This window comes from Dermacentor albipictus, chromosome 5 (genome assembly GCF_038994185.2).
Source record: "Dermacentor albipictus isolate Rhodes 1998 colony chromosome 5, USDA_Dalb.pri_finalv2, whole genome shotgun sequence".
Classification (NCBI taxonomy): domain Eukaryota; kingdom Metazoa; phylum Arthropoda; class Arachnida; order Ixodida; family Ixodidae; genus Dermacentor; species Dermacentor albipictus.
In genome coordinates, this window is record NC_091825.1 from 107,799,844 (window position 1) to 107,827,396 (window position 27,553).

Consider the following 27,553-nt stretch of genomic DNA (forward strand, 5'->3'; position numbering starts at 1 on the left):
TCGTTCGTATAGGCGTGGCCGCAGGGGCGACGACGCAGTTACGCGCCTGCGTATTGCGTTCCGAGGTCGAGACGCGTATAATCCGCGGCGTCGGAAGCTTCCGCGGTCGCTCGAGGAACAAAAGGTCTGCATTGGCGGCGGCTCCCTTTGAAACTTCGGGCAGCGACGTCGCGAGCCCTCGCCGCTGTACATGTATACGACGATGCGAGAGTCGAGATGATCAAACAAACCGCCACGGCCGCGTATACTCCTCGTCAGCGAAACAACGACCGCGACAAAAGCGGCAAGAGGAAGGAAAATGGCGAGCGACGACCGCGGAGGACTAACGGCTGTCGGAGGCCGCATGCGGCAGAAACTGCGCGGGCGGCCCCAAAGGGGGATATCGCCGTGTCGGCCTGGAGTCCGCGACACATTTCCGCTCCAGTCGCGCGCGGTTTTTACGAGGACGTATATACGCCGCGGTGCCGTGCCCACAAGGCACAACAAAAAAGACCGCGCCGACTGTCCGGCACTAGGTTATGGCGTACGGGCGAGTGACCGGCGGCCGTCGCCTGTCCGAGGTCCGAGGCGTGTAACAGGGAGCGGCGAAATATATATTCGCGGCTGGCAAAAGCCGTGGCGCTGGTTAGCTCCCGTCCTGCGGCGGCTGACCGAGAGGGACATACGTTAGACGAGGTGCACCTGCGACGCGGGGCTTTGAGGCGGAGCCGTATGCCTTCGTGTTCAGACTCCAAGAGGCGGGCAACGTGAACCTTCGCCACCGGTCGCGACGCGACGTGTACCTTATGCGCGGCTGTCAGCCCTCGAGACGTGCCCGTCGGGGAGAGATGTCCCCAACTGGAGTGGCAGTGAGATTCATAAGCACACGGCGCCCGAACGTGCTGTGTGCTCTCTACATGAACGTGGCACCTTCCACACGTGTCTGTGAGATTTCTTTTTTTTTTTTCATGTAGGGAGTGAGGCGTGATTCGATGCGTCACCAGTGAAATGAGCAGCTGATACTGCAAGAGACTAACATCTCTTGAAAAAGTGTTGGCCGGCTCACAACCGTTGTCATGCATTGCTTACTATTCAGGCCCAAATATTGATTCAGAGTAAAGTGAACAAGAATACATGTTTGAACATAGTGCGGTATGCCGACATCAATACTTTGGCTTGTCAACTAGATGCCAGACAGATTATTCGCCATTGCAGCTTCGTATATTATTTATAATATCTTTGTCTTCACGGGTTAGAAAGGCGCCATGTTTAAATATTGTGGGGCGAAATATTCTCATCTAAGCTGACACTCCTGGATGTAATACCTCTTTTTTTTTTTGTATATCACGAGCTTCAAGCGGCGTTCGCGTTCACCTAGACGTCAGATTCAATTTGAAACTTACGGCACTTCCGAATACCACAGCTTTACGTAAGAATCTTCACCCTAGTGGAAAAAAGTGCACGGCCCCTCTGTACATCCGCGTCGCTGTTCTCCTAGCCGTTCACCGATTCCCCATAGCGTAACCCCTCTCCCTCTCAAGTGATCCCAGCTGTGCTCAGGCTAATGCAGTCACCGTCGGACGTACCACGCAGCACAGGCTGCAATCCTTTGACTATTCCTGCGCCGCAGCATCCCACGACCTGCGGCAGTGTCACCAGGTTCAGGGAGTGCTCCGTTGTGATGTGCATCGAGGGGAGGGGTATCCGGCGACGAACAGCCGAAAGCCGTGCCGTCGACGACGCCGCCACCACCGCCGCCTCCTTTGCGAGTACACCGGGGCCTGGCTGTGCGGCGGCGCGGCACGGCGGCACAGAAAGCTAGACCGCTTGCATTCCGATTTGGCGCGCTGATAGGGCCCAGAGTTATGGCCGCAGCGACGAGGGTCCCATGTTTCACCCGCCGTAGATGGCCTCGGCCCCAACGGCGCAGCAGCAGCAGCCGCCGAGCGTGTACACTCGAGTGCGCGGGCCCGACCCCTCCTCCTTCTTGGGGGCCGTGGCGAATGGACGACTCAGTGGCCGGCGCCGGACCGTATACACCACTGACGAGAACCGACCGCGCGGCGGCCGGTGCGGAGCATGTGACGGCGCTCCAAGTTTATGTCACGGCGCCACTGCAACGGTGATGGCGCGAATGTTTCGACCGCCCCCCCCCCCCCCCCCCCCCCGCCACCCTTTTCCCGCGTTATCCGCCTCCTACCCTCTGCACAGACAGATGGACCGAGAGGTACGGGACTGACGAACGTTTGACGTTTTCGCGTAAGTTTGACGCTGCTGTCGGATGTGTCTTTGTTTCGTTCTTGCTTGCTTGTTTTCCTTTCAACTTTCCTTACGAACCCTCCCGGGCTTTCCTGACTGTGGCAACTAGGTGCTGCTGCTGTCTCGCCGAATAGCTGGCACTTAAAAATTCAATTACGTGCCCGATGGTGGGATCAAACCTCAGTCCCCCAGCACAGCTGCCCGAAGGTCTAATCATTAGGCCATAACCATACGTATTCTTCCATCGTTGCCAAAGCCAAAGAGCTTTTTTTAAATGATCACCGTGTCGTGTCACATTAGGGTGGGACTGGCGCGCAAGAACACATGCGCGCGCGCGCGCGCCATGCAGTTTCCTTTGCGTCAACGATGCAAGAATGAAACGGGCATATTCAAAGCATCTGAATAAGCGCTGCACGAAAGCTTCGCTTCCACAGATTCCAAGATATGCGTTGGATCTGCATATTTTTTCCACAACTGTATAGATGTTTGGATGGAAGAGGGCAAATGTTTGTTCATATCGTATATGAAGGCACGAACATATGTGATGTATATCCAACACCGACGTTAAGTCGGCCTTTTCTAATGTGCGCAGGCTTAATCTCATGAATATTCATCATGATTCCGCACATGGGGTTTGACGTCACATAACAGCACTGGGGCTGGGACAGACGCCGTATGTAGTGAGGGTCTCTGATTAATTTTGGCCATCAGGGGTTCTTTAATGTGCGCCTAAATCTAAGCACGCGAGCGTGTTTACATTTCCCTCCCATTGAAATGTGACAGCCGCGGTCGGGAATCGAACCGGTGACTTTTGTGCTCATGCAGCAGAAAGACATATATATATATATATATATATATATATATATATATATATATATATATATATATATATATATATATATATATATATATATATATATATATATATAGTGTTAAGGGAGTGGGGTTTTGTGAACTTTCAACAGCGTCTGCTTGGAGCTCGAACCAAGTTGACCATCGAAGATGGTTCAGCAGCGCAGAAAAGAGGGGAGTAAAAACAAACAACAGAAGTTTAATACATCTTACAGGCGAACTGTGCGCTCCAAGGAAAACAAGATATAAGAACGTTCAGCGTGCGTGCACCTGCACGCAAGGACAGAGAAGATGCGACAACACGTGGCGGCTCGCTGGCTTTCTTATACCTTCCACCATCCGGGCAACCTCATTCTCTGCTGCCCCCTGGTATTCGCAACTTTCACGTACGGTGGCGCCGTCATGCGGCGGCGGCCGGAAATAATCGAAAGATTATACTCGCCGCTGGCTGCTGCCCGTTCGTGTAGCGTATTGGTGTTGTCTACGCTTTTCCTTCCCTTTGGTTGATGTTTTAACGCGTTCAAAGCTCCCGTGGGATCCTGAAGGACACTTAACATGCTCAGAATGAGCAAACATAGAAGTAACCGTATATGCTGCGTGCCGCAATGGGTGCCGAGCGGTAGTTATGCGGTTGGTGATGTGAGCCTTCACTCATTCCCACCGCATGCGTCTATGAAGAAGAAATTGATTATTAAGCTGCGGATCGGCAAAGGTTTCACAGAAGCGATGTAGGTTTGCAGTGCGCACTTCATGCCGGAGGACTTTTTTTTTTTAATACGACACATGAGTGACAATTCCGAGCACTTGAAATCACGAATAGACGCACGTCCATAAAGACGCAGGCATAGCACTATATTATGTGCAGAGAAAGAAATAACGCGCAATTTTAACTCATATGTGTTGTAGGATGATTGATGCTTGCGTTCTTGCCACTCATGCCCTTGCGGCTACGTTGGAGCGCAAACATTCTCCCTGAAGCCTTGTACCTGCTTCAAAATTTCTTGTTCTCGTTCATACATTCGTGCTGTGCATTGCCGGCTTCACATTCCACCATTTTCGAACAGAGAGACGAGTTTCTCATTTGTGCATCGAAGCAAAGTGACGCAGGCGTAGAGGGACCTGGAATTCGTACCTCGTCTGCCACTTCAATGCGCGGTTGCAACGTGTGCACAGGTGCGCATGACTGCACTCGTAAAGTAACAAATCCTAATCCAACAAGCGTTAAACTACTGTGCAGTGTTTGCGTAGCGAACCCTCAGCTGATCTGCGTGTATATTATTTTATAAAGATAACTGGAAGAATGAAGCGAGCATTACCGCGGACCAGTCAATGTCGGCAATGTATCGCTTCACGCAGGCTGTAAAACTACCGTAAGACTGTCGCTGGCACAGTATGCATAAAGCGCAATAACCAAATTGCAAGGGTGAACGGTTATCGTATTAGCTCGCGAAAGCAGTCAGATATGGTTTTTGTTTACTTCTGGCGTTAAACATACAGCTTTGTGAACACAGGCAGGGATAACTAGACAAAAAATTTTCGCACACAAAACGCTGCTTTAGGGCTGCTTTTCACGCCGTCGATGTAAATGACTTCGGTCGCGCGACACCAGGAAGGTTTTTTTTTCTCGACACGGCGGCTTATTCAAGCGGTCTAAGTAACAACTTGCAGAGAGCACCACACCGTATAAAAGTTCATGGTACCCACTCAAAGAGGTCAAATTAATAGAATAGCAAATAAAAAGCACGGTCACTTCTCTTAATAACACCGTCGCGGTAAAACTGAAACCACAGCTCATGTGGCTTGCTTCGAAGTCGCGAAGTTTTTATGCAAAGCCCTTAAACAGTCACAGACGTCGACGTGCACGCTTTTATGCCGCAACACACAAGATGATCAGCGAAGCTGGCTTCGAATCCCGGGTTCTGCTCGCCCAATATGAGCCATTACGCAGGCTAACCACAGCGGGCGTGTAAATTGAAGAGGCATTTCAGCATGACGACGCGAAACAACATGCCACTGAGCAAGACGACCGCAGCACTGCACCGACTGCTCTAGTTCTTAATCTCTCGGACAGCCATGTTGGATTTAAGGTGGCGCCCCCTATAGGCCGTGAAAGTTGCGAATAGAGAGCCTCGTCAGGACACGTCGGGGCAACCCACACAGAGGGGCACGGGAGGGAAGCTACTCCTTGGCGTAGAGGGCTTGAGCGCCGTGAGGATAGGAGTAGGATTTGCACATTCCGCGCATAATCCCGTCGCATACACACGACGGACAAGTCTTTTCATGTTGACGAGCGTGACGATTAGGCGCTCCGTCTCCACGCGTCTGGCATTTGTTCCAATCATTGCCGCACAAAGTGAACCGTAACAATAGCCACTGAACAAGCGCAGTGATTGGCCTTCATATTGCCACTGTATATGGTAGTTCAGACGGTTGTTGAGATGGTGGTTCTGAATTGAGACAGGGTATTAAGTATGCTCGACCTCCTGATATCTTCCTGACGTCCTGCTCATTTACTGTTCATGTCGAACGAAGTGCGCCTTGAGAGGGTGAGGAGGCGAGCTTAAGGGATAGGCTTAAGAAGTCTTCTCTAAATCATTCTTGCTTTCTTTTTTTGTTTTACGAGCAGTCGGGTCTGTAACTTGCATCAATTTTTGCCTTGCCCTCCTTCCTGCTCTTCGTAATTGACTTGTACGAAGCCGCGCCCACGCTATCACCGGTAGAGGCCACTAGGCAGTTCGGATGATAAGAATCGTGAAAAAAACGAAATATACTCCGCATGCGGTTCCCGAATCCCACATATATGCGCGACTTGACCGACCCCGCCGCGGTTGCTCAGTGGCTATGGTGTTAGGCTGCTGAGCACGAGGTCGCGGGATCGAATCCCGGCCACGGCGGCCGCATTTCGATGGGGGCGAAATGCGAAAACACCCGTGTACTTAGATTTAGGTGCACGTTAAAGAACCCCAGGTGGTCAAAATTTCCGGAGTCCCCCACTACGGCGTGCCTCATAATCAGAAAGTGGTTTTGGCACGTAAAACCCCATATATTATTATTATTATATTATTATTACTTGACCGACAGGAGTTCGCCACGCGGCGTTGCGCTCTCGCCTTACAGGAGGACGCGCACATTGCGTGAGACGAACAAGACGTAACGGAAGCCACCGCCGCACCATTACGCGTTCATGAGCCCACCGCAGGAATCGGTCGGCTTCCTGCATGAATGAAAGCATGGCGAAACGTATGCGCATATCGCGCGTATATGCACACACGCACGCGCACACACTCGCGCGGGCGATGGTGTCTCGCTCGCTGGCGCGAGCGAGCGCACGCAGCTACTTTGTCATTCAGATCGCGCCGAGCGGCATTCAGCAGCCGAGGAGGGAAGACGGGGCGCATCTTCACCGGCGGCCGCGTCCCTTCCCCGCCCGCACGGCGCATAATAAAGCGATTGATCACGCCGCCAAGTGTTGCCGACGCCGCGCAGTCATCAAAGCGCATAGACACAGACACACGCTCGGCGAGCTGTACCTGGCGCACGGAGGATAGCCGAGCTGTCGCGTGAGAACGGGGAGGAGTGCGTTTTGAGATGAGCGGCGAAGAGTACGCTGGAGAAGCCACCCGCGCGCTCGCCTTCGAGCTGATGGTGCCGCTGTCATCGTCGACGGCCTGCTTTACCGCGTAGGAAAGGAAGGTATACTGTCCCGGCACTCGACGTCGCTCATTACCCGCCGGGCAGTCGCGCCGCTGTGTGCGCGGTCACCGGCCCTATGTGGAGACGAGGTCGCGGCTGAGGAAGAGCAAGAGACCGGATCGCGCGTTTCCGCCATCGTTCATGCGATCGCACGCGCTGGAGCGATAGGGTGGTCATGTGCTCATGTCGGTGACGTGCTATTCCAGTATAAGCCGACGAATGTGAATATAAGAATAAGATTGTGATTTGCTATAGAGCGTAATGTTGAAGGGAGGTAACTTTCTTGGGTCTCACACGCGCAGCTAGCGAATCTTCGAGTAAAGCGAACAGCTATAATTTGACGTCGCGACTTTAGTTACCTGATGATACCATCAAATTTGCATCGGAGGCCTTAAAATACTAATTGAGGGACCTTTGTAAAGTGTGTAGGTGTGTCCAAATACTTCCCGACCACATAGGAATAGTCTCAGTAATAATTAAAATGTGATGATCCGGATGGGATAACCTAACCGTGCTGCATGGCTTGCGCACGTACAGTGTGCCATGGAGGTGTAATTATACTTTTACGTGTTTCTAAACTATTATGCACAAAAGGAAAATTTTACGCAGGATGAAACGCGATTGCAAGAGGCAACGCACTCTTGTTCCTTTCGTACAAAATGCGCACCGAACCATTTCAATGTGCACGCGCTGGTATGCTCAGAATGTTGGGAAGCAGGAATAAATGCCTACACGGAAGCAATTTCTTTTTCAAAACAGAGTGCGTCTTCGAAATAGATCTGCTGAACTCGTGCCTGTTCCTGTCACGCTATCGGCATTTGTTGAACCTTGGTTTCAAAACACTGCATGAAGCGACAACTCGACCGTTTAAGCGCCGCGAGAACAGTTGCTTCCAATCCATTCCAATTTCTTGGCACACCACAAAGAACGAACTGTCCACTCGCATTTCACGAGCGGTGCCCCTCTAATTGAAGCCGCTCGACCGAACACTGCGTCCTGCACGCCTTCAGCATTGGCATCTACGCAGCTCTTGCGAACGTCCGCATAGCCCAGCTCGGAGTCCGAGGCAAAAGGCACAAAGACGCGGACGTCTGTTCGTTCTCAGGACCTCGCTTCAAGGGACACGAATGGCGACCTCGTCTCGCTGAGTAAACGATGATCCCCGCTGCCAAAGCTCGTAAGGAAACTGCGGTGAGGCAGTCACGCGTAACAAACCTGTTCGGCAGATCCATTTCCAGTCGCCGCCGTCTCCTCTAAATTAGCCGCGCATTGTCTCCCGGCACGTTTCTATAGCGCAGGGAATACGGTTCGGGGCACTACAGAATGACCGATGACCTGCCACAATGCTAGGTGGACGCTCTGAACAGGTACTGAAGAATAGCATAAGTGAGCCAATGAGGTAGGAGTTCTTCGTGACCATAACAGCGCACTAGGTTTTCGTAGAGATAAACACAAGTCTTCCTCATTGCATAGCGGAGAACATTGGTTTTACTTGCGGAAGAGGCGGGCAATTATAATCACACTGAACAGGTCGACGTTCTGCTGTTCCACAGAGAAGGTGTCTCCGACTTTAACGTTCACTTTGACAGGCACCGTCCATTGATGTAAGACATAAGCTTCTGGACATCAACTCGTTAGTGCCGTGTGCTGTCTGTTGGAGGTAAGTGTAACCCACCCCCAGTGGGACAAGTTTATGCTAGAGGACTTGTGGAGGCACAACTTTCTTGTTATGACCCACTTGAATAGTGTATAGACACGCTGTAGAGGCTGCATAAGGCCTCTATATGTTCTCAAAACACGACGCGCCAAGGACAGAATTGCCACATGGCACCACGTGTGCTTCGCCCACGGTCAAGGTTGTGAACATTAACTTTTATTTTCTTGTGACTGCATGGTGTCTGCCAAGAACCAACTGCATTACCGTTTATTCATGAAAAAATGAAGCGAACATCTTCTTATCTTTATTTTCAGAGAATAATTCTGTTGTGATGCACGTTATTCCACAAGACAAGCAATTTTCCCTCCAGACATTCGCACACATTTAATTTGGTTATTGCGAGCTGGTGTTAACTATACAAGACCTGCAATTTCAGCGTAGTCATTTACGTATACTAACAATGACTGCAGGAACGCAATAGGCGACATCGTGATCATAAACTGCCAACAAAAAGACGAGCGCAAGCGTGCCCATGATCAGGCAGACGGATTGGAGAAATCGACGGCTCAAACCTGCCTACGACTTAAAGCAGGATACCATCCACACTCCTCGGCAATCGGTCAGATTCGTTGCTATCAGCCTCCAAATCGAAATGCAATAACACCCTCGCCATGATCGAAATAACCCAATGCCCATATTCATGAGAAAGTTATCACGCTAAACCTTCTCGTAAGAGCATACGCCATGGGCAATCGTTATTGCGGACATATATTTAGCAATGGCAGCCGGCTATTGGCAAACGTCAGGATGCTAACAAAAAATGTTTATAAATTGCACCGCCGGTGTTTCCGCACACGTGTAGAGGCACAACTTTTTTTTACGTGTTCCACAAGCTCCGAAAACAGCTACTCCGAACCCCGAGTAGGACCGTTTTGTTTTAAGGAGAAAGCGACAGCTAGTGGCAAGTAATGCAACTCCAGATGGCTATAACTAGACGTGCATTACATCTCGCCGCGATCCTTGGTGCCCACCGTAACATGCTTTTAAGTTTGTCGCTTTTTCTGGTTCAGAATATATTGCCGTGTTTGGCAGAGCCCGCGCCTGCGCGGCGCCCTCACTATCTTGGTAAACGGCCGCATTCCCAAATCCTCGGGTCTCACATAACGTGGGCAATCGAAATTCAGTGCCCAAATCGCTTGCTCCCTGCCAATTACATTGGCGTTCGTCGGTCGTTTAGATGCCCACGTCCTTTTTCGAAATGAAACGAGCGAATAGCGCCTGAAGCGTGTCGCGTTTCCAGGCGGGCACGTGGTGGAGAACACAAGTCCACGGGTGCTCTTGGAACCGTCTGTGCCGTGCTCCCTGACAGTCGTCCGTGCAGAGTAGTTGCGATTCTTGGTGACGCGTACAGCGCCTTTTATATAAATTATGTACGTAAGCTGGAGGTTGTAGGAGCTTCCTGCATTCGTACAACGCATAAAACCGTCTCCGGGTATACGGTCGAGGTGCCTGTCAGGTGGTGTCGCCCTGAAGCACTGTCGGGGCTGGCCAGAGCAGAAAGTCCGAGTATATCTAGCACGTTCGTAGAAGCACGCAGGTACACAGCCATAAAGTGGCAGAGCAGCGGCGACGATGTCCGTGAGCGAGGAAACCCTGCAAATTTTCTTTTCGTTAGTTTTTTTTTGTGCTCTCTAAGAGAGAGCGACTGTGCATCGAGACGACTCATGCGCACGCGGACGCACACCACTTTGCTGGAGGCATGGGACAGAAAAAAAAAAAGAAAAGAACGCAACCGTGGGCCGCCTGCCAAGCACCATTAATCTGTGTCTGCTACGGGCTTCTGGACCGACCTTGGTATCCTCTGCAAGCAGCGGCTGAAGGCACGGGATAGGGGTGGAAAGAAATAGAGGGGGGGGGGGGGGGGGTTGCAAGTGGTTGCGAGCACGTACGGAACCCGGTGCTTCTCAAGGGCACCACCATTCGAGGCGTCGTCACAAGCAGCCTGGCGCACGGTGGCAGCGCGCACGAGAGCCGCTTGAGACATCCACGAAGACACACACACAAAAAAAAGAAAGAGTGGAAGCATTCCTGAGGCTAAGAGTGTGAAAAACAAAAAGAAGCGAGCATCTGAGAAGGAAAGGCTACGTCCAACGAAAAAAAAAAAGAAAGTTGAAAGAACCAAATAGAGAGGTGCGAGTGGTTTCTGTCGCGCCGCGGCCCAGTCGTCGTCGACGGCGCAGTCACCGTCAGCGCCGGCGTAGTGTCGTTATCCCGCCGCCGGCGTCAGCGTAGCCGTCGTCACAGGCCGCTCGCCGAGCGGAGAGTCGTCATGCTTGCCAGCAGGCATGGCGGCGCAGAGAAGTCGCGCGCCTGCGCCGCGGTTTGCGAGAGATAAGGCGACGTCGCCCAATTCCGACGCCAGCTTGGCCGTGGCTCGGTTCCAAGAGTTGCGCAGAGGTCCCCCCATTTTATTTTTCTCTTCTTTTTCTTGGCTTCCACGAAATGGGCGTGATCGCACACGCAGGACGACAGCATGGGCACAGCCGGACCTGTGGGAAAGAAGGAGGCGGGAAAAAAAAAAAGTGTGCAGAGGTATTGATATCGGTGCTTTGTGAGATCGCTTTCAAAGCCCACTATAGTGTGCTGGCAAGCGCATGAGCGCTTCATGTAAACGCCAGACAAGTGAGAGGTTTGTAGACTATTTCTAGTTATTACTGATGTATACAGCGAAGTTAATGGTAATGTTGATGGTGACAGCGCCTTGAACTTGTGTTTTTCAAAACACATAATGTCCCGTATCCTTGCCCTTAGCAGCTGTTAAGCCATAACACCACACAAACTGTATTGCATCAACAACTTTCGAATAATAATCACATGTTACGGCCTTGACAAGACAAATGTTAAGGGCAAGGTGGATTATCAAGAAAGTTCAATTAGCGCGAGATGTACAAGACTGAAAGATTGCAACGGAACGCACGTCACTTTTCGTATCGTTTTCTCACGTGCCCCGTTCTGTTGTTTAAATCCCGTATATTTAGCGCTATTTTATCTTCTTTAAGATGTGACGACTGGCGCGAACTTCTACCCTTCAAGAAATTCAAGACTTGAAATTATTAGCAGTGGCCTCACAAGAGGTGTTTCACACTGAAGCCAATGACGTTTCGACTAGCAACTTGCCTTCGTCAGGACAGAGGAAGACAAGCACCCTTGTCCTTGTCGAAGAACTCTGCCCTTGTCGCAACGATGGATCCAGCCTGAGAGGTGCCTTGTTCGACTACTGTTGATGTTGCGACAATGTGACACGTCGGCAGTATGAATGCGTATAGCGGTGATCACAAAATCTGCGTTGGAACTCCGTTGCAAACTCCGTTAAGTAGTGTCTGCAGCTCCGATATATTACTTGCATCGAAAAGATACAAGCAGCTTAATAACAAAAATAGAAAACTTAAGAGAATACACCCACATATGACGCGCGCAGCCATGAAAAATGGTTAATCCCTGTTTCGAGAACAAATTACGGTCATCAAATGGTCGTGAACACTTTGCCACGGCTACTGAATTCTTACCTAGAAGCCGGCACTGATATTCATACCTTGACACCATCGGAGCTCATCTGTGTTGCGAAGGCCATTATATATATAACCGTTGTACAGTGAGATAACAAATTTGCAGTGTAGCTAACTGTAATTACTCCTTTTAACGGTACAAGCCATCGTTGTATGTTTTTCTTCTTTCTGAATGTGTTTCTTGCCACCAGTCCGCCAATATGTAAATGTGTGCCAGGGACCACTCAAGCTGCCCACAAGCAGCTTTTGTCTTGGTACCCTCCAATTGCTTGTAAATGGACCCAAATAAAATAAATGAAATGAAATGAAATAGGTGAGCGCAATGGTTACAGCTGATGGTCATTTTTATCATTATTCAAGATGTCAGAAGCATGTCCGAAGGCAAAATAGAATTATGAGGAGGAAAGAAAGTAAGAAGGCATGGATGTTATGCAAAAATGTGCCTGGTTGGCTACCCTACGCTGGGGGAAGGGAAAGCGAAATAGAAATATATGAGAGAGAGAGAGAGAGAGAGAGAGAGAGAGAGAGAGAGAGAAAGACGTGGTGAGTTCTCACGTGCGTGTGAAATGCACCACTAAGTAAGTCATAGTGCCAGCCTTGCGATAAAGTAGCGACAGTGGTGGTAATGATGATTAGGACCAGTGGAGTAGACAGGGAAAAGAGCAGACACCGGAAAGGGCGGAAGAGATACATCTACACTGCAGGTCATATCTGGCACTGTCTTCGCCAATAGGAGCATCCAGAGCCTGCAGGATGCGTAATGCAACAATGTCGACTGTCTCCCGCAAACCCCTGCTCCTGCCATCCTGACAAATTGACACAGAATTTTCGGCATGGTCGGGAAGAATGTGTCCTCGATGTCTTTGTTTGTTGGCTTCTCATGACACGGTTAATAAAGATCGAGCCTCTCGGTTAACTATATATACAGGAAAGTACCCGAGCATTGCTGATGCTATTGCTTGCAGCTACTCTTCAGCATGATATTGCATGTGTGATTTCTTTAGTTTCTTATTCGGATATTTCGGGAAATGCCCACAAAGAGAGACAAAAAAGCAGACAATGTGTCGCCTGACTTTTTTTTTTTTTTATTGCGATGAAGGCTTGCCCTTAAGGCATAATTGTTGGAGCGTATATGTGTATTATATGTGTGCTGTGAGGCCTGTGTTGTGTATGAATTGAAGCAGTGTTTTGTGAAATTTGTTATCATGTATCCAGCGGTCATAGCTGGTTGTCACACTGTAGCGGAGGCCGGCTTGCAGTAGGTGACGCGAGCGTTCCGATTGTAAGCCCGTACATGTCCATATTAGGTGGTATGCATCTGATTCCACCACAGGAACGGAGCAGTATGGACACGTAGCACCCAGTGGTAAATGCGACCAGTTCCACCTTGAGACAACAGCCGGTGTAAGGGCCACCCCGGCCCGAAGCCTCCTAAGCACAACTTCCTCCGCCCTAGTAAGGTGAAGGGGGAGGGAGCAGACACACGGTGGGATAAGAGCGCGTGTGTCCTGCCGGAGAACATTTTTACGGGCTCGCAGCGAGTTACGGGGTTGGGGTGGGAGGGGAATAGGTGGAGGATCAGGATTAGGAGGGCAGTGTGCCTGCTGGTCAGCAGCAATGTTGTGAGGGTTCGCTGAATGGCCTTGAATCCAGTGTACCTTGACGCAAGTAGCTGTCTTACTATTCATAGTGTGTATTCTCTCGCAGATTTCCATCGCCTTATCGACCTTCTTGAGTTCCTGAATAGCCGCTAAAGAATCCGTGAAGATGTCTAGTTGCTTGATGGTAGGCAGCTTAGATGTCGCATCTTGCATAGCGTCGTGGATGGCTTGAAGTTCCATTACTAGAGCGCTGGCTTCCGTAGATAAATAGCGCTGGTGGCCGCTGATGAAATTATGCGTTGTACTCAGGAATGATGTCCTTCCGCCGTCTGGGAGAATGGCAGCATCCGTATAGACTTTGCAGGTGTTAACGCATGATGCATCGACGATGTTGTGTTCGTCAATAGTACCTGTTGCATCGCTGCGTCGTAACTTCGTTGGCTTATTAGTTGTGATGCTGGTGAATTCCCAGGGAGGCATTGGACAGGGCTGATTGTCAATCCGAGAGCCGCGGTGAAAATGAGCATGCAGCGCAGCGACAGCCGGAATAAGTTGCTTTTTTATTTCACGTGCTTTTTCACGTTGCAAAATTAGCTCTGCAATTGTGTTGAGCTGGGCATGTTCCTGTAGGGCTGGTATCGGAGTGATGCGGGGCAGTGCTGTGATTGTGCGCATAGCATCGCGATTAATCGTCTCCAACTGTGCTAGCTGTGCCAACGTCAGCCGTTGAAATTGTGCTTGATATAAAATTCGTGGCTGCAAGACTGCACGCACCAACCGTCGAGCTACGTCAGTACGAGCTCCAGCTGCTTTTGCTGCAATGCGACGAATAAGGTGAAGTGTTTTTGTCGAACTCTGTCTGGTTTTACGGAGCCAGTGTGCACCACTGCCGGATTGGTGAATATCGAGACCCAGTATGCGGACCTCAGAAGCCTCAGGGATTGTCACTGCGCCGAGTCTAAATGTAAAGGGGTGCTGCGTGATTCTTGTGCGTCCTTTCTTGTTGGCCACCACAACATAGCTTGATTTTTGGGCGGAAATGTCCAATCCTGCTTTCCGAGCGTAGTTGTTCAGCACATCAAGGGCTTCTTGAAGCTGTTGAGTTTGTCTAGATATATCTTTATGCACGGACCACAAAGTGACGTCATCTGCATAGATTAAGAACCTCACATCTGGAATCCGATGTAGTTGCCAGGCTAGAGGTATTAGAGCAACGTTGAAGAGAAGAGGAGCCAGAACCGAACCTTGTGGGGCTCCTCTGTTCGATGTGAAGTATCCTTCTTGCCTTCCATCTACTCTAATCGCAAATGTGCGATTCTGAAGGAATGAGTAGATGAATCTTATCACCCGCGGTGGAAGTCCCAGGTCGATGAGGTTGGATATAATGATTTCATGGTCTATATTGTCATAAGCTTTCGTTATGTCTGTTGCTACTACCGTGCGCACAGCGTGACTGTGTGGAGAAACCTGTAAAACATCGTCTGATAAGATAGAAAGTCCGTCTTCAGTTCCCAAGTAAGAACGGAATCCAATTTGAGCAGGATGATATTTATCGTGGCGTTCAAGCCACCAGGAAACTCGTGTGGCCAGCATCTTTTCAGCGAGTTTGCAGACAGTTGAGGTTAGTGAAATTGGGCGTAAAGATTGCAGGCTATTTGGACACTTTCCTGGTTTCGGAATCGCGACAACAATTGAGTGCTTCCAATCAGGTGGAACGTTTCCAGTCTCCCATACTTTATTAATAGCCTGAAGAAGTGCGTCGAGAGCTGCTCCTTCCATGTTCTTGAAAACCTCATAAGGAATACCATCGGGACCAGGTGTTGTTCGTTTCTTCGAAGTTTCAATCGCCGCTATTAGTTCGGCCATGGTGAAAGGGCTGGATATATCGGATATGGAAGTTGTGTCACACTCATCAATTTCGGGGCAGTTTATAGGTGACGCTTGATCGTATTTCGGGAAAAACGCTCTAGCAGCGTGTTCTGCAAATTGATGCGGCGAACTCTGCATCGCTAACCTAACGCTCGCTGCAGGGTCAGGTTGCTTATGACCGCGTTCCATTGACCGGAACGTGCGCCAAAGTGCTCTGTTTCCAATGCCCGATCCAAGATTCTCGTACCACTCATACCATCGTCTTCGAGAAAGTTGCTTTTCGTGCTGACGCGCCTTCGCCGCTATATGGTTAGCACGTGCACGGCTACCTGGTGCATCGGGATTTCTCGACGCATACAATTCTGCCTGACGTCGCTTTGCCCAAAGTTGCAAAAGGGTGAGGTCCGGTTGAGGTTGTTCCTCGTCAACTGTGGTTACAGTGGTGTTCCTCCGTAGCAGTTCTTTCAAAGCGGGAAGAATTTCTGAGGGCTCTGAGGGTACTTTATCAGTCGATGATTCCCGAAACTTATCCCAATGCGTGACTGTTACTCGTCGTCGAATTTTCTTTATGCACGTTCTGTGCAAAGCAATTATTATTGGCATATGATCACTGCCCCATGTATCTGGTTCCACCCGCCACTGCGGCATTCCAGGACCCAACCACCACGTGAGGTCTGGGGCGTTTGTTCTAGATACTGCGGGTACAGTACAGGTAGCCACAGCATGATGGTTCAGCAGTGTAAAAGTGGCATCGCTCATGATGTTTTTAACTTGGTATCCTCTTCGGGAGTTGTACTTGTACCCCCATTCTGTATGTGGGGCATTGAAGTCTCCACCCACGAGAATAGGAATTCCCGGGTACGTAGACCGGAGATGGGCTATCCACCCCAAGTTCAAACGTGTGCGCTGCGGTCTGGCGTAGAATGACACTAGAATGACAGGAGTCTTCACTGGTCGTGTCAGGACCCCGACAACTTCTTGATTACCACTACACCATGGCTCCAGGTCAATCACTGTGTGAGCAATTTGCGATGATATATAAACTGCAGCTTTTCCGGGAGCTGAAGCCATTGTAGTAGCACGTCTATCTCTAATAGATGGGTTATGGTACCCATTAAAATTGGTTAGGGAGCATAGCTTATTATGCTCTTGAATAAGCAGTGCCCACACATGTAGCTTATTGTATTGAAGCTTGGTTTTAATTTCTCCTAACTTGGAGTTTAGGCCCCGACAATTCCACTGAAGAATTCCATCCTGTGACAGCTGCTGCAGAGAATTAGCCATGATGCAGGCAATTCTGAATGAGTAACGTTAGCTGAGCAAGTTGATCTAAAACTGCTGTCCAAACAGCTTGGTTGACCTGTGGTGCCGGACGGGATCCAGGCGTAACGGTGGCATTAGCAGTGGTTGAAGCGTCACGTGTCGGTCCTATTTTCTGACGACGTAGAATTACCAATTCTTTATGTTTGCGTAGTCGCTCAATCTCTCTGGCCAGTCCGTCTATCCGAGCGTCAATGTCATCATGGTCATCATCTGACTGATGCAGAGGTTCCGGTAATTTCTGTTTCTTTGTCTGCGACTGCTTGCCACGTTTAAGAACAGAAGAATACAGTTGTGTTTCTGGGGCTTTTTCTTCTTCTGCCAGGAGCATCTCTGGCTCTTCTGCGAGAACCTCATAACGATTGTGTGTTGTTACTATAGTCGTTTTTGGTATAGCCTTTCGTATCCGGATTGTGGCCTTCTGTTTAGTCGGACAATTTGTGCTTGTCAAATCGTGCTCATCAGATTTACATAAGCCACATCGATATCGTGGTTGGCCTTCTGGTGTGAGCTTTTCTGGATCAATAGTACGCTGTGGGCAAAATGCCTGCATGTGTCCACGTTGAAAGCAGCGGTAGCAGAATATTGCTCGAGGGAGGTATGGTTTAGGTCGCAATATGCAACCATAGTAATAAAACCGTTCTGGGATACATTGAGGGCCCTGTACCGTCACTAAGCATGTACGGCTTTTGCCCATGAATCTAGCTGCGAGCACCCTGTGTGTCGTGGAGGTCAATTCACGACATATTATCTCAGGGGTGTCTTCTGGGTCAATGCCATAGACAACACACCTCTGTATGTTAGGGCCCGATGCAAAGTAGCACTGCACAGGCAGGTGTTGATCTTCTGACAGCGGGATAGATGTTAAAGTGCACATTTTCTGCACATCACTGAGAGATGCCAAGTGCACAGTGATCGAGTTGGTAGATTTATATGCTGCGAACCCTTTGTATCCGGTGGTTTCAAGAGATTGGTCGATGACCCTTTGGACATATTTTGTGGCTACTGAAGTTATGTCGTAGCATGAAAGGGGCCGTATGTGAACTCGATATGATTGAGAAGGGGTGGGCGTTGGGTAAGACTGAGAGGGAGCGGGCGTAGGGGAGGCCGTGGAGGAATAGTCTGGGGTGGCCCTTACCTTTTTTGCCGGTTGCTCCGATGCGATGGCGTCTTGTTGAAGCACGTTGATAGGAGGACCTCGCTTGGCTGCATTCGTCGAACCGCCAGAGGGCTGCACGTCCATAGGGTCACCAGTGTCCGTCGGCACGACTGCGGATAGGTTCACATTCACATCACGAAGAGGACTGTCCTTCGGTGTTTCATCTTGGGTATTCGAGCTATCGGATGCACACTTCGGCTGCATGGTTGGCATGGATGTTGTCACGCGCAGCAGTCCGGTGGAAGGTACAGATGAGGAGCTCACATCTGGCACAAACACTTCTTCTTCGTCGGGCGAGCGCGGCGGCTCGGCCGCACTAAGCCTAAGCGCCAGCCGTGCTTGTTTTGAGTCTATCAGACGAGCAGGATCAGTAGGACAAGGCAAAGAAGAGTCCTCACCAGAGTCCACAGGTCCCCATAGGCTTCCGATGAGCTTCGTATCCGGATAAGGGCGAGATTTTCTTTGCTGCCGAGCAATTTCCAAGGAACACAAGGAAACCACGTCTGCTCTTCCTGCTGCACTTCGGAGAGGTACAGCAACTCACAACATGAAACAAAGAATATACAACGTGTAGAGAATATGGGGCACATCATCATCAACAGCAAAAGAAGTAATCAAGCACACAAATCATTTCTCTTTGAAGTCACGCACAATGAATGTGTTAGTTATCCAGCAATGTGTGTCAAACACCTGACTCGTTCACACAGAAGCAAGCAATAAAAAAAATATAACAAAATTATAATAAATTTGGCAACACAAATTTTTACTAAATTTGATAATTATGTTATGAGACAATGCATTGTAGTACAAGTTCAATTTGCATGCAGACAGATAGCCGATCTTTTAAGACATGGGCGAATTTTTTCCTGAATTACAATATGTCAGTTGTCCCCTTTGCATATTCTATGATTTCGAGATGTTTATTACATAGTGCAGTGATTATGTTATTTATTGAATGCACTCCATGGTTTGTGCGACATATTGACCCGAGAAGTGCTACAACAAGCAGATTATGGAAAATATTTCTGCTCTGGAACACATTATAATATAGTTCAAAATCTTGTCTTATTTTCTGAAATACTAGCGCAGCTAGTTGATGTTTGTAACAATCTGAAAGGGCATCACATTATACGCACGAAATAGGCACACGTCTCTTTGGGGTGCATAATTTATTAGACATAGGGAGGTTTTTGCAGGGATAGCAGTTTGTCTGCTTCTGTTTTGTTACAGGTTCCCCAGATAGAAATTCAGCACATAGGTTGGGAATCAATGAAGAAAAAATATAGCTGCCTTTTAGCACTACCCGGCAGAAGATTATATAAGCGCCGAACTACGCTGATAGACCTTGATATTTTTAGGCGAACGTTATCTACATGGTCAGACTGACTCAGATCACTTCGGAAACATACTCTAAGAAATTTATGGGAGTGCGCCTGTGCGATGCTTTAATTATGAAATTGCAAAATAACATAGTAACCTATTCACTTATTTTTTGGCCGTAAGAGCAGGCATTTTGTTTTGTTTACGTTTAACTTTAACTGAATAGCTATAAGCCTTGCTTCTAGTTCATGAAACCAGCAGTTTGAGTTTTTCTCAATTTCATGTAAATTTACATTAGAATGAATCGACTTCATATAAAAAAAACATTCTTATCATCTGCACAGACGACAATGTGAGGAGTGACATGGCAATTTACACTGTCATTTATGTAAATAATGAGGAGTCGAGGGGCTGAGAATTGACTCTTGCGGTATGTCATACTTGAGAATGCCGAAGTCAGATTTAGTATCATGAATCCTTGTATACTGTTTTCTTTTGCTAAGGTAGCTCTTCTTTAGAGCAAGCGTACTTCCACGTATACATTATATTTCGAGTTTCCTAATCGAAATATAATGTCTTAGAGAATCAAACACTTTGAAAGAAAAACGTCACACTGCAGGTATCTTTCTCGATTTTCTCAATGCTAATAACTAACCGATCCCTGACGTGCTGTAATGCCTTCTGCGTCGATCTAACAGACTGAAATCCGTACTGTTGCGCACAAATGGCATCGTTTTTTGTTTCAGTTAAGGAATATAGTCTCTGTCATGTTAAGCCTTCAGCAACATTAGAAAGAAGAGGCAGTATGGATATTGGACGGTAATTATTTAATTCATTTTTGTTTCCTCCGTTAAAGATTACTCTTACACGAGCTATACTCAAATCCTCTGGAAAGATAGCCGTCAGAAAATTATGATTTCAAATGTAAGTCAATGAATGCGTAATCAAATCAGTAACAGCTCCAATAGAAGCAGCAGTAATGCCATCATCGCCTGGAGAGCATTTGTTCTTCAGTGTGCTTGTAGCGAACGCCACCTCGAGTTCAATAACAGGAGATAAAAAAAATTATGAGCCATTCCACTTCGTGAAGTGGATGACCGGCGAAGCTGGGGATGTATTCTGAAATGATCCACTTCAGCGGTACTATCGCCTCACCGATAGTGCCGCCATTAAGCGTACGCTGATTTGGCTGTTTGAGCAAAATCGGATGAAGTAGTGCTGAACAAACCAATCAGCTCATCCCATTTAGCTAAAACAGGCGATGGCGTGGCCAAGGTGATGGTATCGTTGACAGTGATGGTTTCAGAATACGGACTCTGTTTAGCACATGACACTGAGGTGACACAGAATTTTGAACAAAGGTACGAACACATTTATTATCCTGATTAGTAGTAATCGTGATGACAGGTAGGCACACACATTCTCGTATCACATCTGTTTTTTTTTTTTTATTGAAGTGAATGTTAGGAGAGGTTGGCGCCTTTATGTGGTGGCACCGGCTACTCCTTGTCGCTTGGCAGGCGAAACAAATTTGCGCAAAAAGGGAGAATAGCCACACTAAATATAACACTCAGTAGAACACCGGATCAATAAAAAATATACAGTCCAACAGTACATGAGTTGCAAAGTTCCGTGCATTAGTTCAGTCCACGTACGCATATATAAAGTCCGATGTTTTGGACTGCCCAAACACATAACACTTGTAGTACAATACAAGTACAGGACAGAATTATACATATTGCGTAAAAGTAGAGATCACCACATAAACCAACTATGAACCACGAACAACATTTATGTAACTCATTTAGCGTACTCGGATCATCCAATACTTAATATTTTCCCAAAATATTGGTGTCCTGTAAAAACTTTTTCAGAGCAAGAAGCTCTCTTTTTTGAAGAGACCTCTGTTATTAAATGCGTAAGCATTTCTGTGCCTACCACATGAAACATTTGTCCGTCACGTCAGACAATGAATGGCTCATGCCCCCTTAAGCAACGGCTCACACTTCTGTAAGCAAGCAAAAAAACTATATATTCTCTGCCTGAGCCTAGTGATCTTGAAAATTGTTCCTATTGATAACTATTCTGCTGAAAATGCATATCCAAGTGATGAGACATATAAGTTTTTGCACAAAATAAAGCGATTTTCCATCAAATTCAGGAGCTGAGTTTTTGCACACGCAGATTTGTTGACGGACACGAAAAATCCACGGAACCCTAGCCATAAACAGCTTCGCTGTAAGATACACAGTTAGGCAGGGAAATGTGAATATATAAGACTCAGCAGGTTTAATAATGGCAGCCGTCTGTGCCATATCACATAATAAGCCGGCATCCAGAAAACGCAAGATAAACTTATCTGCAAGTGACTTGCCACGCTGGCAAACGCAATTTACTATGTAACTCCACAGGGACGGCAGCTTTATTCCTACCTTTCAAACCATTAACTGAATCCCAAATTATTCTTCAGTTATCCATCATTTTGGAAAACTTATAGGCATAAGAATTTGTTTTTGCCTTCTTTAGGTCCACATTTTGTTTGTTTCTAACTTTTTTTATATTCTAAAAGGCCTTCTGGTTCTTTAGCGTGCAAACAATGCGCAAACAGATTATTTATCACGTTTGGAGCGCTGAGGTAACCCATATCATTTTTAGTTTCTTGTGTTTCTTCACGGTAACATATGTAAACACGACGTTATATTCCGAGCATTTTTTTCTATAAACAAGTTCTATGCCTTCGAGGAGTCAGTTTCCTGGAATGCGCCATCCCAGTTACAGTTCAGCATTGACGAATGAGAGTGGTGAAAGTTTGTATCGTTAATAAATCTTCGAGTAAATTTCGTGGGTCCTGTCGTTTCGACATTGTAAATAGCGCAGAAAACGGTAAGTTACTACTTACACCAGGCGAAAATACCCCAGTCGAAGCAGTTTCCGCCAACAAATTTGTGAAAAATACATCCATAAGCGTTTCTCATGTGTGACGTATCCTATGGGAGCACTATCACTATATTCACACCCACACAAAAGCATTATTTCCAACAGTCCTACTTGAGAGGGGCTATTTTTAGAAGTATATATAATTAGATCACCAATAAACACATAAAATTATTTCTTGCAAGTCACACGCTGGAGAAGATTTTCCATATAATCAAGAAATGCACCAGCAGTACGCAAGTAGGTTGCGATGTTACAGTGTATCACACTAACTACTTCATTATCACTCTCCACAACATAAGGCCAAACCATGAGGCCAGATTTCCTAATGAAGCTTTGTTTCACACACAACGATACACCGGTGCACGTTTTCCATTCCGAAAGGTTAAGGACCCCTTAAAGGGATTGTCTACTAGTTTTAATGGTACCATTTTTTAGTGCAATAGACAGTTAACCGGTCAGTGTCAAATCATGAAGCGCTAACGCGGAAAACGCCGGGGAACATTTTTTATCAGAATTTTTCGATCTGCAGTGAGGATGTAGTCGTTCACTGGAAGCATGCTGAAAATGGGGACAGGTAAGCGCGATAGCGATTATACGCCGGCATTAGTAGGAGGCAGACAAGTGTGGTCGTAGCTGTAACAAAGTGTTCGTGGTTTCCTATCCCACTGCTTTGGTGTTTAACCAGTCAAAACGAAACCAATCGGATCGAAAACGAAAATACGCGTTTACACGTGATACGGAGTTCAGCCTGTTGCCGTAGCCACGCGTGCGTTTCGGTTTCCGAAGCGTAGAGTAATGCGCGAGTGTCTAATAATACACCACCTGCAATTTTAAGCAATAATTATGCTGTACTTAAAAACAGTCGGCTTACGTACAGTGATGTCATAGAATACATCCGAAGTACCAAGATTTCACCGCCAGGTCTCGCCACCTACTTGTTTTTGAGACTTTCTTTGCCAATTTAAAATTTTAATTACTATTTGAATCGCGAAAAGGGTGCTGGATTCTATCACTACAAATCATGGCAATTTCATTTCCATCAACGTTTCACAACACATTCTGGCCAGTTCTCAGTCCCTTTAGTGCGTGTAGAGTTTTCATGAAATAGTGGAGGATGTTTAAGCTTCGCCTTTAGGAGTCGAAGGTTATAGCATTCAAAGATCCCTAACTGCTTCTCAAGATTCCTGACAACTGCAGCTTATGTAAGCGTAATATTTACCGGAAAACGCTGGCGGCGAAACGTATGCATGAAGGCGAGCTTTCAGGTAGAAACGCGGCCTCTTGTGTGGGACGATCCTAGAGGTAGTGCACAACCTCGTCAACAAAATTAAATTGTTTTCAGGTCTCAGTTATTGTTTCGCACTTCTAATGCTTAAGTCTGAGATTATTTAACATACAATGCATGCCCTGTCGGTGCTGAGTTTCATGACATTTTTTTGTATGCTGTGATTCTCAAAATTCTCGAGGAATAACTTTGTCGAGAATGCAAAACAAGGTGTGAACAACAATAGTGATGGAATTGTGTGGCAATATAACCCGCATATACCGCATATCGTATAGGAAGGCGTGGCATAAACATATTACTTAATATATACGGAAATGTTTCTCTCACTGACAGCTCTGCCGACGCCGATACTGACACTGACACCGAATTTTCCACGACACGGGGTCCTTAACGCTGGTGCGTTAAAACATTTTCTGAGCTATTGGTAAGCTAGATGCTGCACATATTGTCATCTTTGCAACCGTTCTGAAAAAAAAAGACGTCATTCTGTGCTGAAACATTGCACGACAGACTTATTCTTGATGGGATTCCATTTAATCCTGTAGAGGCCAATGTTGAATGTTTTACGAACAGCTTTTGAAGGCGATCTTCGTACCTTACTGCCTCCATGCCTTTACACTGAAGTTCTATGACTGAATTTATTCTACTAAGAAAGGAAGGACAGATTGCTTAATAGCTAAAGAAATGTGACCTGAGTATGAATGGCGGTATTTTGGATCAACTCGACTACGCTTGACGCGGATATTTTAAGAAACAAAGTAACACGTAAAAAAGAACACAAACCAAACGTGCTCCGCAGATTGAAAAAATCTTTGCTCGGCGCAACGGTCGCTTCGAAAGTCTTACGTATTTTTATTTCCCCGTGTTTGCCCATGCATCATCGTCTGTGTGCATGCAAACAACGAATGCAACGGCTAGCAGCTCGTTTTTTCTTTTTTCTGCATCCTCTGATACTGGCATAAGAAATCGATTTCGTCATTTCTGCCTGAATTTAGCTTCGCCAAACAGGGCGCGATGCACTCCAGGGTGCGGTCGCCGGTTGCGTATGAGCAATGGTACGCGCTCGCTTTTCGACGTCCCGAAGCGAACGCGAGATTTCGTGAAAGTACGGCATTTGCGGATGTCGCCTGTCTGTCCTCTGCGACTGTACGTGCCTTGCCTAGGCAAGGACGCGCTCCTATCCTGATTTTGTTTGTGCAGGTAGACGCAGTGCTCAAAACCGGTAGCCTGCCGTCAGGTGTGACCAGAAAATGAAGGTTGTTTCTGTGGGCGACCGACCATTTTTCTATCCTCTTTTTTTACTAGTTCCGCTTATTCATTCTGGTCATTCTGGTCATTAGAGAGCTGTAGCTCAGTGAGCCAGCGGGCCCAGTGGACCAGCGTAGACGCCAGTGCGCATGCGCGATACAACATGCGCAGTGGCATCTATATACGCTGGCCCGCAGAGCTATGACTCTCTATTATCATCAGTCTATTTTTATGTCCTCTGCAGTGTGGTAGCCTCTCCAAGCGCTCTCCAATTAGAGAAATATTTGGTGAAATATTATTATACACTTTAGCGTGACTCGAGGTAAAGCCTTCGATCGCTTATTAACAGGGCTACAGTAATGTGATTTGATGCTCCTTTCCTTTGGGCATATTGCCACAGCGTGTCGCACAACTTCAATTTACTACGCGACAGTATCCCGATTATCACTGGTCATTGGATCAGTCGGCGGGTAGCGCATATGTTATCACCAGACTCGGTCACATGGTGCTAAGAAAAACTGCGCAGTAAGAATGAGCGAAGAAAAAATTAACACCATGCGTCGTGTTACAATGTCACTGTGGTGCTGTTTATGCATAGGACACCATGCTGGCTACTTTTCTTGGTGTATGTCTCCGCGAAGAACCTTGGATGTTTGCTGTAACAACGTCAGAATAAAACTTGACCTTTCGCCTTATATATCTTTTTTTACCTGTGCGAGCTCGATCGGCTTTCGACATGTTAAAGGAGTGCTGAGACGAAATTTTTTATTACATTTCCTTTGAGTTAAAATTCATACCTACCCTTTAAACCCTAGAAAAATAAAAATATATGCGAGTGTCAGAACACCCAAAATAATTTGCCACTTGTTTCTATGAACAAGTTTCTGTTTTGGTAACCAGTAGTTCTGTGAAACTCGTGACGTCACGATATATTGCACTCGCTCCGTTTCTTCGATTGATGCGGCCGTCACACGCGGTCGCATTGATTCAGAAGGTGTATGAGCGCAGCACTCCTGCTTACGTTTTTGTGAGCGGCATCATTATACCTAACTTAATTAGCACACAACGTCAGCAAATCTTGCTTCGTGTTATGACGTCACGCTAATGTCGGTGATGCCTGGGCGGCATACTTGTGAAGTGGCATCATTTTTCGTGCAAGAAACGTGTGGTGTGGAGTCCCTACAACTTTGAAAGTATGTGTCAGTACTTTAATTCGGACATGTGCATTACAAGGGCATGGCACATTCTCATTTTACATCGAAGCCGTTAGCTTCAACTTGGTCGGGTTTCGTGGCGCGCTCACCCAAAAAAGGTCAGCTGGGAAAGGAGTTCCTGTTTGAGTTCTTGAGTAACAGAATTACGTTTTCTCGTATATTCGAATTAGAATCCAATGCTATCATATCTGTAGGTGGTGTGTAAGTCATACTTTACGAGTTTCCGGCATATATTACTTTGAGAAATTCAGGTACTTCAACAACGCACTTGCGTAAGGCGGAGGGCATACAAGAATGAGGATGTATGCTGTGCTAACGGCACCGCCACCTAGCGGTTGCGGCCACTCAGACAAACCTCAAAAGGAAGCAGGAGAAGGCCTTTGTCTTTCAGTTCCCGCGTAAACATATTTATGTTTTCTCGTATATTCGACTAACAATCAGAAGTTTCATGTCTACAGCTTGTGTGTAAATGATACACTACGCATTTTCTGACGCAATTAATTTTTTAAACATTAATTTCATTCAGTAAGGCGCTTGCGCTTGGTGGACGGCCTAGAAGAATCAGGATGTATGTTACACTTCCGCACATGCGCGTGCGCGGGTGTCGGACGTCGCTGTGGTGGTGCTTCTTGTGTAACGTTGTCTAACGTCACTTGGGGTTGTGGTACTTGTATAACGTCCGCTCCAGCTTCGCTGTACACCCACTTTCACAGTGTGGAATGGAGGCGGCTTTCTTTTCTTTATTTTTTTTTTTAAATCTTTCGCTATACCCTTTTGGAGGCTCAGAACAATCGACGACCAACGAGGACACAACGACGAACCAGCGCCCACGGGACTCGTTTCCGCTCCTTCCTCCGCCTGTTATGGCTCTCTTTCTTTCTCGCGTCGATACAGAGGATCCGGCTGATAACGAACAGCCCCATATACCTGTTTCCCTCCGCCATTCGGCAGCTCTCCCTCCTCTTCCTTTGCGACAACACGCGCGCGCTCATTGAAATGCGCGCTGCGACCACGCTGCAGGCCCTCAAGGTGAATACGCCCGAATACAGCCCTGCGCGTCAACAGCGTGAAGCAGCAGCGGCAGCGAAAGGGGGCACGCAGCCGTCAGCAGGGGGAGCGGTGGGGGGTGTCATAAACCACGTGTGTCGCTCAGCCGTGCAGTGATATTGGCCTCGAGCTCCACCACTGGAAAAGCTGGCGCCACCGTCGGCGTGACGTGCTAGGAGGGATCACGTGGACATAGCGGCCGCGTCGGCTGCTTCGAGCGCGCCGAAGCGAGCTGAAAACGAGAGTTTAAATTCCCTCGTACGCTGCGGTCCTCATTTAGTGACGAGATTTTCCCGCGTCGAGTGTCTCCTTTACAACGCTTGAAAGGACTACAATATGTAGTGGCTGCCTTTGAAGGCGCGCGGCATGGTAGGCTACTGCTCGGTGCCGCAGGGCCGGACGCACGTAACGGAGGCCGGCGTCAGCCTTATTCAAACGTAGCCGCAAGACAAGAAACTGTGTGAAGCTTGGCTCGCGAAACAAAAAACCGGCAAACAGTTATCGGCTACAACTCGGGTATGCAGCAAGCACAGATCGACGCGAGGAA

General features: G+C 47.7%; 1 protein-coding gene across 8 annotated transcripts in view; it reads left to right on the forward strand.

Annotated features, from left to right (window-relative positions):
* Positions 1-27,553, forward strand: part of LOC135897135 (uncharacterized) — a 771,735-nt gene that overhangs the window by 342,770 nt on the left and 401,412 nt on the right. Inside the window, exon 1 of one of the 8 annotated variants that reach the window (XR_011514568.1) lies at positions 23,848-23,921. The exons of the other annotated variants lie outside the window; for them this stretch is intronic. The gene's annotated coding sequence lies outside the window, so the exon portion shown is untranslated. Of the gene's footprint in view, positions 1-23,847; positions 23,922-27,553 lie in introns of those variants that run through there. 8 annotated transcript variants of the gene reach the window in all.